Raw genomic sequence first — 15236 nt, forward strand, 5'->3', positions numbered from 1 at the left:
CTAGATCGTATAGAACAAAAAGCCCTTGAAATGACTGGCAAGGAATTTCGAGTGATAATTCTAAGGAAACTGAATGAGATACAAGAAAACTCAGCTAGACATCATGATGAAATGAGGAAAAGTATACAGGACCTGAAAGAGGAATTGAACAAGGAAATCAATGTCCTGAAAAAAAATGTAGCAGAACTTGCTGAACTGAAGAAGTTATTCAGCGAAATAAAAAACATAACGGAGAGTTTAACCAGCAGGCTTGTCGAAGTTGAAGAGAGAATCTCTGAACTTGAAGATGGGCTGTTTGAAATAACACAAGCAGGGCTGAGCCGGTGGCGCACTCAGAAGAGTGCGGCACTGGGAGCGGGGCGACGATCCCACCGTGGGTTCGGATCCTATATAGGAAGGGCGGGTGCACTTACTGGCTGAGTGCCTATCACGAAAAAGGCAAAAAAAAAAAAAAAAAAAGAAAAGAAAAGAAATAACACAACCAGAGAAAAAGAAAGAAAAAAGAATGAAAGACATTGAAGAAAATCTGAGAGAGATATCAGACAACCTTAAGCGCTCAAGTATCCGAGTCATGGGTATTCCAGAAGGGGAGGAAAACGGAGATTGCATTGAAAACATATTCAACAAAATAGTGGCAGAAAACTTCCCAGGTACAGGAAAAATCACAGATCTTCAGATCCAGGAAGCTCAACAATCTCCAAACGTATTCAACCCAAAAAGGCCTTCTCCAAGACATGTAATAGTCAAATTGGCAAAACTCAGAGACAAAGAAAGAATCTTAAAAGCTGCAAGAGAGAAGCATCAAATCACCTATAAGGGCGCCCCAATCAGGCTAATGTCAGACTTTTCATCACAAGCCCTAAAAGCTAGAAAGGAATGGGATGATATATTCAAAATACTAAAAGACAAAGATTGCCAGCCAAGAATACTCTACCCTATAAGGCTATACTTCTGAAATGAAGGGCAAATAGTATATTTCTCAGACAAACAAAAACTGTGGGAGTTCACTACCACATGACCACCCTTACAAGAAATCCTCAAGGGAGTACTAGGTTTGGTTCCTGAAAAATAGCTATCACTGCCATAAAAACCCAATAAAAATCAAAACCCACTAGTATAATAAAAATGGCATTCATGAAGAGAAAACAAATAAACAAAAACACTATCTACAACCTAAGGAACCAACAAACACAGAAACCAAACACTAAATCAGAAAGCAAGGAACAAAAGACACCTAAGACAACCAAACAACCAATAAAATGCTAGGAATAAATCAACACCTTTCAATAACAACTCTTAATGTAAAAGGCTTAAATTCCCCAATCAAAAGACACAGACTGGCTGACTGGATCAAAAAGGAGGACTCAACTATATGCTGCCTACAAGAGACCCAACTCACCCATAAAGATTCACATAGACTAAGAGTGAAAGGATGGAAAAAGATTTGCCATGCAAACAGAAAAGAAAAATGAGCTGGAGTAGCTATTCTTATATCTGACAAAATAGACTTTAAACTAAAAACCATAAAAAGAGACAATGAGGGACACTACTTAATGACAAAATGACTGATCCATCAAGAAGACATAACAATCAAAAATATTTACGCACCCAATGTTGGAGCAGCCAGATTTAAAAAACAAACTCTATTAGACCTAAAGAAGGAAATAGACACTAATACCATAATAGCAGAGGACCTGAACAGCCCACTGTCAATATTAGACAGATCATCTAGGCAAAGAATCAGTAGAGAAACACAAGATCTAAACAATACTCTAGACCAATTGGAATTGGCAGATATCTACAGAACATTCCATCCAACAACCTCAGAGTATTCATTCTCTCATCAGCACATGGATCATTCCCCAGGATAGATCATATATTAGGTCACAAATGAAGTCTCAATAAATTCAAAAAAATTGGAATTATCCAATGTATTTTCTCAGACCACAATGGATTAAAACTAGAAATTAACAAAAAACGAAACTCTGGAAACTATACAAACACATGGAAATTAAACAGCATTCTACTTTATGACATATGGGTCCAAGAAGAAATCAAGCAGGAAATCAAAAAATTTATTGAAACTACTGAAAATAAGGATACATCCTACCAAAACCTGTGGGATACTGCAAAAGCAGAATTAAGGGAGAAATTTATTGCATTAAATGCTCACCTCAGAAGAATGGAAAGATGGCAAGTGAACAACCTAACACTTCACCTTAAAGAACTAGAAAAACAAGAACAATCCAAACCTAAAGTTAGCAGATGGAAAGAAATCATTAAGATCAGAGCAGAACTTAATGAAATCGAAACCCAAAAAAGAATACAAAGGATCAATGAATCAAAAAGTTGGTTTTTTGAAAAGATAAATAAAATTGACAAACCAATAGCATGGCTAACAAAAAAAAGAAGAGAGAAGACTCAAATAACAAAAATTAGAAATGAAAAAGGCGATATTGCAACTGATTCATCTGAAATACAAGGAATCATTCGAGACTACTATAAACAACTATACGCCAACATATTTGAAAATCTGAAGGAAATGGATAAATTTCTGAACACACACAAGCTCCCAAAACTGAACCATGAAGACGTAGAAAATCTGAACAGACCAATAACAATAAAGGAGATTGAAGCTGTTATCAGAAGGCTCCCAACAAAGAAAAGGCCAGGACCAGATGGATTCACAGCAGAATTTTACCAAACATTCAAAGAGGAATTGACACCGATTCTTTGCAAACTATTCCAAAGGATTGAAACAGACGTAAATCTCCCAAACTCATTCCATGAAGCAAACATCATCCTGATACCATAACCAGGTAAAGATATAACCAAAAAGGAAAACTACAGGCCGATATCCTTGATGAATATAGATGCAAAAATCTTCACTAAAATACTAGCAAACAGAATACAGCAACACATACCTAAAATTATTCACCACGATCAAGTGGGATTCATCCCAGGGATGCAAGGTTGGTTCAACATACGCAAATCAATAAATGTGATACAGCATATTAATAAAGTCAAACACAAACACCATATGATCATCTGTATAGATGCTGAAAAAGCATTTGATAAAGTTCAGCACTCATTCATGACAAAGACCCTCTATAAGTTAGGTATAGAGGGAAAGTATCTCAACATAATTACAGCCATATATGACAAACCCACTGCCAATATCATCCTGAATGGGGAAAAGCTGAAAGCTTTTCCTTTAAGAACAGGCACTAGACAAGGATGCCCACTCTCACCACTCCTATTCAACATAGTGTTGGAAGTACTAGCCAGAGCAATCAGAGAAGAGAAGGAAATAAAGGGCATCCAGATTGGAAAAGATGATGTCAAACTGTCCCTGTTTGCAGATGACGTGATCCTATATATCGAACAGCCTAAAACCTCTACAAAAAAAACTGTTGGAATCGATAAATGATTTCAGCACAGTAGCAGGATACAAAATCAACACACAAAAATTAATAGCATTTCTTTTCTCCAATAGTGAACATGCAGAACGAGAAATCAAGAAAGCCTGCCCATTTACAATAGCCACCCAAAAAATAAAATACTTAGGAATTGAGTTAACCAAGGAGGTGAAAAATCTCTATAATGAGAACTACAAACCACTGCTGAGAGAAATTAGAGAGGATACAAGAACATGGAAAGATATCCCATGCTCTTGGATTGGAAGAATCAACATAGTGAAAATGTCCATATTACCCAAAGTGATATACAAATTCAATGCAATCCCCATCAAAATTCCAAAGCAATGCGGAGCAAAAAAGTAAAGCTGGAGGCATAACAGAACACTACCTGACTTTAAGCTATACTACAAAGCTATAATAACCAAAACAGTATGGTACTGGCATAAAAACAGACACACTGACCAATGGAATAGAATAGAGAATCCAGAAATCAACCCACACACTTACTGCCATCTGATCTTTGACAAAGGCACCAAGCCTATTCACTGGGGAAGGGACTGCCTCTTCAGCAAATGGTCCTGGGATAACAGGATATCCATATAAAGGAGAATGAAACTAGATCCATACCTCTCACCGTATACTAAAGTCAACTCAAACTGGATTAAGGATTTAAATATACACCCTGAAACAATAAAACTTCTTAAAGAAAACATAGGAGAAACACTTCAGGAAATAGGACTGGGCACAGACTTCATGAATACGACCCCAAAAGCATGGGCAACCAAAAGAAAAATAAACAAATGGGATTATATCAAACTAAAAAGCTTCTGCACAGCAAAAGAAACAATTAACAGAGTTAAAAGACAACCAACAGAGTGGGAGAAAATATTTGCAAACTATACATCTGACAAAGGATTAATATCCAGAATATATAAGGAACTCAAACAACTTTACAAGAAGAAAACAAGCAACCCAATTAAAAAATGGGCAAAAGAGCTAAGTAGGCATTTCTCTAAGGAAGATATACAAATGGCCAACAGACATATGAAAAAATGCTCAACATCACTCAGCATCCTGGAAATGCAACTGGAAACCACGCTGAGATACCATCTAACCCCAGTTAGGATGGCTAAAATCTTAAAGACTCTGAACGATAAATGCTGGCGAGGTTGCGGAGAAAAAGGAACTCTCATACATTGTTGGTGGGACTGCAAAATGGTGCAGCCTCTATGGAAAATGGTATGGAGGTTCCTCAAACAATTGCAGATAGATCAACCATACGACCCAGCTATCCCACTGTTGGGAATATACCCAGAGGAATGGAAATCATCAAGTCGAAGGTATACCTGTTCCCCAATGTTCATTGCAGCACTCTTTACAATAGCCAAGAGTTGGAACCAGCCCAAATGTCCATCATCAGATGAGTGGATACGGAAAATGTGGTACATCTACACAATGGAATACTACTCAGCTATAAAAACGAATGAAATACTGCCATTTGCAACAACATGGATGGACCTCGAGAGAATTATATTAAGCAAAACAAGTCAGGCACAGAAAGAGAAATACCACATGTTCTCACTTATTGGTGGGAGCTAAAAATTAATATATAAATTCACACACACACCCACCCACACACACACACACACACACACACACACAAAATAAATAAATAAAAATAAAAAGTACAAATCTTTTTCAAAATTTCTCAATTTTAATTTTTTCTATTGTAAAATAATATAGACAAAAGTTCACAGGGTCCTCAATAATTTTTAAGAGCTGATACGTTTCTCATGATCAAAAAGTTTGGGAGAGTACCAGTCTTCTAAGAGTCAGCCTTAACCCATTAATATAAACAGGTAATAAAGCGCTAAATAAATATCACTTGAATAAAGGAGTGAATAAAAGAATTGATATACTAAGACTTGGAGAATACAAGTCAAGTTTCAATTAGATAATGTGTATAAAATTTCTAGCACAGTGCTTGTTACACAGTGAATATTTAATTTATTATGATTGTCTTCTTCATTGATTCTAGTACAAAAACCACGAGGCTTAGAACTCGGAATTTGACAGCAGGGTCCCTGTGTGTGTAAGCTTTGGATAGGAAGACATCCTAGGGTGCTAGTAGGGTTAGTTACCATGAGCTCTACCATGATGCATGTAAATATGTGCCTCTAGCTCTTGGAAGAATTTGGGATGGGTCTGGTTCACACTAGACACAGTGGGGCTGGCTCAGTCTAGGATCCCCTGTGTTGGGTCCCACCTTGTAATAACTCCAGAATTTATGTCTTAAACACTCTTTTGGTTAGACCTGAGTTAGGAAAGTGAAGGTATTCCAGCCAATAATAGAAGTCAGTGTCTTTAGCCTTTCAGACAATCCAGGAGTGAATGAAGACTCCGGGGGAGGAACTAGGCATTCATTTATTTCTAGTATCACTTTTCATACCTATGGTCATAATTGCAGCATAATATTCTATAGGTTGTGCAGTGCATGACAGTGCCACATCCAAGGAAGTGCCATTCACATCTCAGAGATCCAAGATTTATAACAATTTCCAAAGAAAGGACAGTAAAATTATTATGGCAAACTTGGACAGAAGTGCCTGGAGGAAGAAATGCTTTCTTCCTTAAATGCACAGAAGCACCCTACAGAGCAGTGACAGTCCTACCAAAACTATTCAATGATGGCCTTCCCTTTGCTCAAGAAGTTTCTGCTTCTCAGAACCCTATTCTTTATTTTTTTTTTTTTTTTTTTTTTTTTACAGCAGGTTTTGAGGTGGTCCTGAGACCTTCCCTTTTTTTTTTTTTTTTTTTTAAATTTTATTTTGTCGATATACATTGTAGCTGATTAATGCTCCCCATCACCAAAACCTCCCACCCTTCTCCCTCCCCCCCTCCCCCCCAACCATGTCCTTTCTGTTTGTTTGTTGTATCAACTTCAAATAATTGTGGTTGTTATATCTTCTCCCCCCCCCCCCGGTTTGTGTGTGTATGTGTGTATGTGTGTGTGTGAATTTATATATTAATTTTTAGCTCCCACCAATAAGTGAGAACATGTGGTATTTCTCTTTCTGTGCCTGACTTGTTTCACTTAATATAATTCTCTCGAGGTCCATCCATGTTGTTGCAAATGGCAGTATTTCATTCGTTTTTATAGCTGAGTAGTATTCCATTGTGTAGATGTACCACATTTTCCGTATCCACTCATCTGATGATGGGCATTTGGGCTGGTTCCAACTCTTGGCTATTGTAAAGAGTGCTGCGATGAACATTGGGGAACAGGTATGCCTTCGACTTGATGATTTCCATTCCTCTGGGTATATTCCCAACAGTGGGATGGCTGGGTCGTATGGTAGATCTATTTGCAATTGTTTAAGGAACCTCCATACCATTTTCCATAGAGGCTGCACCATTTTGCAGTCCCACCAACAATGTATGAGAGTTCCTTTTTCTCCGCAGCCTCGCCAGCATTTATCGTTCATAGTCTTTTGGATTTTAGCCATCCTAACTGGGGTTAGATGGTATCTCAATGTGGTTTTGATTTGCAATTCCCGGATGCTGAGTGATGTTGAGCATTTTTTCATATGTCTGTTGGCCATTTGGATATCTTCCTTAGAGAAATGCCTACTTAGCTCTTTTGCCCATTTTTTAATTGGGTTGCTTGTTTTCTTCTTGTAAAGTTGTTTGAGTTCCTTATATATTCTGGATATTAATCCTTTGTCAGATGTATATTTTGCAAATATTTTCTCCCACTCTGTTGGTTGTCTTTTAACTCTTTTAATTGTTTCTTTTGCTGTGCAGAAACTTTTTAGTTTGATATAATCCCATTTGTTTATTTTTCCTTTGGTTGCCCGTGCTTTTGGGGTCGTATTCATGAAGTCTGTGCCCAGTCCTATTTCCTGAAGTGTTTCCCCTATGTTTTCTTTAAGAAGTTTTATTGTCTCAGGGTGTATATTTAAATCCTTAATCCATTTTGAGTTGATTTTAGTATATGGTGAGAGGTATGGATCTAGTTTCATTCTCCTGCATAACGATATCCAGTTATCCCAGCACCACTTGCTGAAGAGGCAGTCCCTTCCCCAGTGAATAGGCTTGGTGCCTTTGTCAAAGATCAGATGGCAGTAAGTGTGAGGGTTGATTTCTGGATTCTCTATTCTATTCCATTGGTCAGTGTGTCTGTTTTTATGCCAGTACCATACTGTTTTGGTTATTATAGCTTTGTAGTATAGCTTAAAGTCAGGTAGTGTTATGCCTCCAGCTTTATTTTTTTTGCTGAGCATTGCTTTGGCTATTCGTGGTCTTTTATTGTTCCATATAAATGTCTGAATAGTTTTTTCCATTTCTGAGAATAATGTCTTTGGAATTTTGATGGGGATTGCATTGAATTTGTATATCACTTTGGGTAGTATGGACATTTTCACTATGTTGATTCTTCCAATCCAAGAGCATGGAATATCTTTCCATCTTCTTGTATCCTCTCTAATTTCTCTCAGCAGTGGTTTGTAGTTCTCATTATAGAGATTTTTCACCTCCTTGGTTAACTCAATTCCTAAGTATTTTATTTTTTTGGTGGCTATTGTAAATGGGCAGGCTTTCTTGATTTCTCCTTCTGCATGTTCACTATTGGAGAAAAGAAATGCTACTGATTTTTGTGTGTTGATTTTGTATCCTGCTACTGTGCTGAAATCATTTATCAATTCCAACAGTTTTTTTGTAGAGGTTTTAGGCTGTTCGATATATAGGATCATGTCATCTGCAAACAGGGACAGTTTGACTTCATCTTTTCCAATCTGGATGCCCTTTATTTCCTTCTCTTCTCTGATTGCTCTGGCTAGTACCTCCAACACTATGTTGAATAGGAGTGGTGAGAGTGGGCATCCTTGTCTAGTGCCTGTTCTTAAAGGAAAAGCTTTCAGCTTTTCCCCATTCAGGATGATATTGGCAGTGGGTTTGGCATATATGGCTTTAATTATGTTGAGATACTTTCCCTCTATACCTAACTTATAGAGGGTCTTTGTCATGAATGAGTGCTGAACTTTATCAAATGCTTTTTCAGCATCTATAGAGATGATCATATGGTCCTTGTGTTTGAGTTTATTAATATGGTGTATCACATTTATTGATTTGCGTATGTTGAACCAACCTTGCATCCCTGGGATGAATCCCACTTGATCGTGATGAATAATTTTTCGTATGTGTTGCTGTATTCTGTTTGCTAGTATTTTAGTGAGGATTTTTGCATCTATATTCATCAAGGATATCGGCCTGTAGTTTTCTTTTTTGGTTATATCTTTACCTGGTTTTGGTATCAGGATGATGTTTGCTTCATAGAATGAGTTTGGGGGATTTGCGTCCGTTTCAATCTTTTGGAATAGTTTGTAAAGAATCGGTGTCAATTCCTGTTTGAATGTTTGGTAAAATTCTGCTGTGAATCCATCTGGTCCTGGGCTTTTCTTTGTTGGGAGCCTTCTGATAACAGCTTCAATCTCCTTTATTGTTATTGGTCTGTTCAAATTTTCTACATCTTCACGGTTCAGTTTTGGGAGCTTGTGTGTGTCCAGAAATTTATCCATTTCCTCCAGATTTTCAAATTTGTTGGCGTATAGTTGTTTATAGTAGTCTCGAATGATTCCTTGTATTTCAGATGAATCAGTTGTAATATCGCCTTTTTCATTTCTAATTTTTGTTATTTGAGTCTTCTCTCTTCTTTTTTTTGTTAGCCATGCTAATGGTTTGTCAATTTTATTTATCTTTTCAAAAAACCAACTTTTTGATTCGTTGATCTTTTGAATTGTTTTTTGGTTTTCAATTTCATTCAGTTCTGCTCTGATCTTAATGATTTCTTTCCGTCTGCTAACTTTAGGATTGGATTGTTCTTGTTTTTCTAGTTCTTTAAGGTGAAGTGTTAGGTTGTTCACTTGCCATCTTTCCATTCTTCTGAAGTGAGCATTTAATGCAATAAATTTTCCCCTCAATACTGCTTTTGCAGTATCCCACAGGTTTTGGTATGATGTATCATTGTTTTCATTAGTTTCAATAAACTTTTTGATTTCCTGCTTGATTTCTTCTTGGACCCATATGTCATTAAGTAGAATGCTGTTTAATTTCCATGTGTTTGTATAGTTTCCAGAGTTTTGTTTGTTATTAATTTCTAGTTTTAATCCATTGTGGTCTGAGAAGATACATGGGATAATTCCAATTTTTTTGAATTTATTGAGACTTGATTTGTGACCTAATATGTGATCTATCTTGGAGAATGATCCATGTGCTGATGAGAAGAATGAATATTCTGAGGTTGTTGGGTGGAATGTTCTGTAGATATCTGCCAATTCCAATTGGTCTAGAGTCTTGTTTAGATCTTGTGTTTCTCTACTGATTCTTTGCCTAGATGATCTGTCTAATATTGACAGTGGAGTGTTCAGGTCCCCTGCTATTATGGTATTAGTGTCTATTTCCTTCTTTAGGTCTAATAGAGTTTGTTTTATAAATCTGGCTGCTCCAACATTGGGTGCATACATATTTATGATTGTTATGTCTTCTTGATGGATCAGTCCTTTTATCATTAAGTAGTGTCCCTCATTGTCTCTTTTTATGGTTTTTAGTTTAAAGTCTATTTTGTCAGATATAAGAATAGCCACTCCAGCTCGTTTTTCTTTTCTGTTTGCATGGTAAATCTTTTTCCATCCTTTTACTCTTAGTCTGTGTGAATCTTTATGGGTGAGGTGGGTCTCTTGTAGGCAGCATATAGTTGGGTCCTACTTTTTGATCCAGTCAGCCAGTCTGTGTCTTTTAATTGGGGAATTTAAGCCTTTAACATTAAGAGTTGTTATTGAAAGGTGTTGATTTATTCTTAGCATTTTATTGGTTGTTTGGTTGTCTTAGGTGTCTTTTGTTCCTTGCTTTCTGATTTACTGTTTGGTTTCTTTGTTTGTTGGTTCCTTAGGTTGTAGATAGTGTTTTTGTTAGCTTGTTTTCTCTTCATGAATGCCATTTTTATTGTACTAGCGGGTTTAGATTTTTCTTAGGTTTTTATGGCAGTGGTAGTTATTTTTCAGGAACCAAACCCAGTACTCCCTTGAGGATTTCTTGTAAGGGTGGTCTTGTGGTAGTGAACTCCCGCAGTTTTTGTTTGTCTGAGAAATATACTATTTGCCCCTCATTTCGGAAGGATAGCCTTGCAGGGTAGAGTATTCTTGGCTGGCAATCTTTGTCTTTTAGTATTTTGAAAATATCATCCCATTCCTTTCTAGCTTTTAGGGTTTGTGATGAAAAGTCTGATGTTAACCTGATTGGGGCTCCCTTATAGGTGATTTGACGCTTCTCTCTTGCAGCTTTTAAGATTCTCTCTTTGTCTCTGAGTTTTGCCAATTTGACTATGACATGTCTTGGAGAAGGCCTTTTTGGGTTGAATACGTTTGGAGATCGTTGAGCTTCCTGGATCTGAAGATCTGTGATTTTTCCTATACCTGGGAAGTTTTCTGCCACTATTTTGTTGAATATGTTTTCAATGGAATCTCCATTTTCCTCCCCTTCTGGAATACCCATGACTCGGATATTTGAGCGCTTGAGGTTGTCTGATATCTCTCTCAGATTTTCTTCCATGTCCTTGATTCTTTTTTCTTTCTTTTTGTCTGCTTGTGTTATTTCAAACAGCCCATCTTCAAGTTCAGAGGTTCTCTCTTCAACTTCGACAAGCCTGCTGGTTAAACTCTCCGTTGTGTTTTTTATTTCGCTGAATAACTTCTTCAGTTCAGCAAGTTCTGCTACATTTTTTTTCAGGACATTGATTTCCTTGTATATTTCCTCTTTCAGATCCTGTATACTTTTCCTCATTTCATCATGATGTCTAGCTGAGTTTTCTTGTATCTCATTCAGTTTCCTTAGAATTATCACTCGAAATTCCTTATCAGTTATTTCAAGGGCTTCTTGTTCTATAGGATCTAGAGTATGAGATTTATTAACTTTTGGTGGTGTACTTTCTTGATTTTTTGTATTTCTGGTGTCTTTTTTTTGGTGTTTATTCATTGTGGCAGGGGGTTTCACAGTCCACCGGTTTAAGACTAATGACTAACTAGGATGATGCTGTGGTTGCCAATTTGGTATGGCTCCCGCCGTGACTGCTCAGTTGGCCTCTAGTGTCTTGTGTGTGTGGTTGCCTCGGGTCTTGGGCTTCTCCGGGGATCCACCTTTCTGGTCAGCTTGTACTCTGCTGGGCTGGTGGGTCACGTACCACAGGGTGTGTGATCTCTGTTGAGCTTTCACTTTCTGTACAGGACTTCTCCCCGTTCCGTGTGCTCTGGCCCAGGCTGTTAGATCGTGCAGTGGCGACCCCACCGGGTGTGTGGTTTCTGTCGAGTCTCCGCCTCCCTGGCCGCGCGTCTCCCCCCTCTGTGCACACTGTGCTGGGTTGGGGCGTGTCTTCTGCACCCCTCGTCTATCAGCTGGGCCTTCAAGACCCTGCTCAGCACCGCCTCGCCCAGGAAGTCTACCAGGTTTCTGCTAGGCACAGACGACCAGTCTCTCTGGGTGCCTTTGTAGCACTGTGTAGATCTTTCTCGGGTCTTGTTCACCTTTGTATCTCCCCGGTATAAACCGAGTCTAGTGCCCGCCTGCAGCCTGCTCTCCGGCAGGTTCAAGCGGACCTGGGAACTCTCCTACCACACTATTCCCAACCAGAAATTCGTTAGGCTTTTTTCCAAACTGGTGGTCGCAGAGATGGTATCTGCCTCCCAGTAACAGGAAGTTTACCGGGGCCGGAGTCCAGGGTGTGGTGGAGTGACAGTCGGCCCGCCCGTACTTCCTAGCCCTCCCAAAACTGGTCGGGACGCCCCACACCCCCAGCCCTGCCAGAGAACCGTGGAGGGAGTGGGAGAGGAGGTCGGCCGGCAGGGTCCGGAAAGCCCCGTGCCAGGCCAAGCAAATGGGCTCAGTGATGGCCGAGCAGGGCGGAGCTGCCCGCACCTGGGAAAATGGAGGCAGCACCGGGGCAGTGAGTGGCCTGGTGGTGCAGGCGGGCAGCCGCGTGGGCATCCACCCCCCGAACAGAGCTGTGCCAGGGATCACTCACAGTGCTGTGCCAGGTCGGGCGCTCGTTCTGTCTCTGGTTTGTTGCCTTCCGTGTTCTCGGCGCTGCCGCCTCGGGCTGTTCAGTCGCGGCGCCGCTCGGGCGCTCCCAGGAGTCTTCTTTAATGCCGGCCTGAAACCTCGAATCCTGGATAGGGCAGCTGGCCGCCTTCAGTGCGGCCCCAGCCTCCGGGATCCTGGCTGCATCCACAGCAGCCCTGGCGCCGTGTTCCCTGTTTCAAGACTCACTTTTGCAGCTAAGAATCAGTTCTTTTCCTGCTCCACACTTCAAAGCTGTTGCCTGTAAATGAGGCAGCCTCTCCTGCCGGGGGCAAAGTGGCGTTGAGCCCCCACGACCGGCCAGCAGCAGCAGTCCTCCCTTAAGAGATGGCCAGAGAAAGGTCCACAAGTTTCCCGGCTGCCTGAGGCCCAGTGGCCACCTTTTCTACCTCAGCTACTCCGCGCCAGCCGCCGCAGCCGCCGCCATCTTGAAACCTCAGAACCCTATTCTTTAGAAAGAGCAAGAGACAATAATAGGAGAACAAGATCCAAATTCTGACTCTACAACTGTCTATTTTTATGTGCCTGGGCAAATCAATTCTACCGATATGTGCCCTAGTTTCTTCATTTACAAAACAGGGATGACTACCCTGCAGGGTTCACTGAGGATCAAGTGAAATCTTGTATGTGAAGGTTTCTTATAAACTGTCAAATGGTATACAAACATAACAAACTTACTATACACATGGTATTAAGTCCCAATGTTTACACCCAGTGGTAATAGCAATGTAGGAAATGAAGGAGCACTAGAGAGGAGAAACAGCATAGAGTCACGGCTCACTATGTGTTTCATGGGGGTGAGGGTGATGCCTAATCCAATGAAAGAAGAACCAGCAAACTTGGGCCAAAGTTTGTGAACAAATAAAACCATGAGCGGAAAAAGGGGGTCTAAGGGAAAACTGTACAAGGAACAACTAAATGGATACATCCCAGTTTCCCCTCTGAATGTTCCCTGGCCTCAAAGCAGAATAAAATTTCCGGATTTTTTAAAAGTTGTTTTACACAAATCTTTCCTTTATTTTTTCCTGTTTGGCAAGTAAGGACTGACCAAACATTTAGGCTCTTTTACCTGGTATCGCTGGAATATAACAGACATCCGAGAGAAGGTATCTCCAGTGATGACATTCCAGCAGCAGGCTTCTTAGGAGGCTCTGTGGTACTGTGGAGAACCACAATGTCCTGACTGCCAATGCTTTGGAGGAATGAGTACATAAAGAGAAGCCATAAATACTGCATGTATTCACATATATGTGGGAGCTAAGAGAGAAAGAAGGGAGGAAAGAAAGACCACAGTAGTGCGTTAGACTTGCACAAGGAGAGCACATTCCTTGGGCTACAAAGTGGAGTGGGGGGTCAGGGGGGAGGAGGAGGGAGGTTGGGATAATTGGGTGGGGGACACAGGGTACAAATGCAGTTTGTAGTAATGGGTATATAGCCAATAAGAATCCGGCCCTCACATCATGGGCACGAGGGGTGACAATCAGGTTTGACTCTCATGAATATTCATAACTGATTAAAAAAAAGGAGAAGCCATCACTATCTGATGCACCGGGGGTTGAATAGTTCCTTCACCATGGCTCTGCACAGAGCATCTCTGACTTCCTTGTTCCTTAGGCTGTACACGACAGGGTTCAGCAGGGGAGTGATGGCAGTGTAGGTCACTGAGACGAGTCTGTCCTGCCCCAGGGAACTCTGAGACTTAGGCTTGAGGTAGATGATGGAGGCGCAGCCATAGTGGATAATGACCACTGTGAGGTGGGAGGCACAGGTGGCAAAGGCCTTCTTCCTACCTTCAGCTGAGGCAATCTTGAGGGTGGTGGAGATGATGAGGACATAGGAGATGAAGACCAAGCCCATGGGTAGGACAAGGACACAGACACTGACTACAAAGTTGATGATCTCATTAACAGTGGTATCTGTGCAGGCCAGCTTCAGCAGGTATCCCATGTCACAGAAGAAGTGGGAGATGACAAAGGCATCACAGAAAGACAGGCCAAACACAGATGTCACCTGGACAATGGCCATGACCAGGCCAATTTTCAGTGACTCAGATGCCAACTGGACACAGGCTGTCTTACCCATGATGACTAAATACCATAGGGGGTTGCAGATGGCCACTTAATGGTCACATTGCATGGCCACAAAGAGGAAACAGTTGTTGACTGCACAGGTGGTATAGTTGAAGAGCTAGGTGGCACAGCCTTGGATGGAAATGGACCCATGAGGACTCAGGAGGCCAGAAAGAAAGTGGGGAATGATGGCCATAGTATATCAGTTCCCAGACAGGGAGAGCATGCTTGGGAAGAGTTCATGGGAATATAGTGATGATGGTCCATTTAAATGATGGTCATGATGATGCTGATGATGATATTGCCAAACAGTCAGCAAATACAAAGTTAGAAGAACAAGAAAGAGGATAAGCCTGTGCTAATACCCAAATCTAGAGACACTTTCAAAGAGCTCAGTCATGGCAGCAGAGTTTGACTGACACTGAGGAATGTCTGAATCTGAAAGAAATGCACAATGGAAAAGAGAGTTTTGTTAATAAATCAAGAAATTTCTTATGATTTACTGAATTGAGAGCAGGGATCAGAGGGAGGGAAAGTTTCAACATAAAGTGAACAGTGGAATTACTAACTGCTCTACTAGACCATTAACGAGGTGGGTCCAGGTTAAAGAGGAGGCAGGTGT

The 15236-nt window shown here is 40.5% G+C and overlaps 1 protein-coding gene and 1 pseudogene across 1 annotated transcript in view; one reads left to right on the forward strand and one right to left on the reverse strand.

Moving 5' to 3' along the window:
* LOC134384344 (olfactory receptor 10J4-like) overlaps window positions 1-15236 on the forward strand; it is a 44923-nt gene that overhangs the window by 10044 nt on the left and 19643 nt on the right. The gene's annotated exons all lie outside the window — the stretch shown is intronic.
* On the reverse strand, window positions 14082-15014 carry LOC134383279 (olfactory receptor 10J3-like; annotated as a pseudogene).

This window comes from Cynocephalus volans, chromosome 8 (genome assembly GCF_027409185.1).
Source record: "Cynocephalus volans isolate mCynVol1 chromosome 8, mCynVol1.pri, whole genome shotgun sequence".
Taxonomy (NCBI): domain Eukaryota; kingdom Metazoa; phylum Chordata; class Mammalia; order Dermoptera; family Cynocephalidae; genus Cynocephalus; species Cynocephalus volans.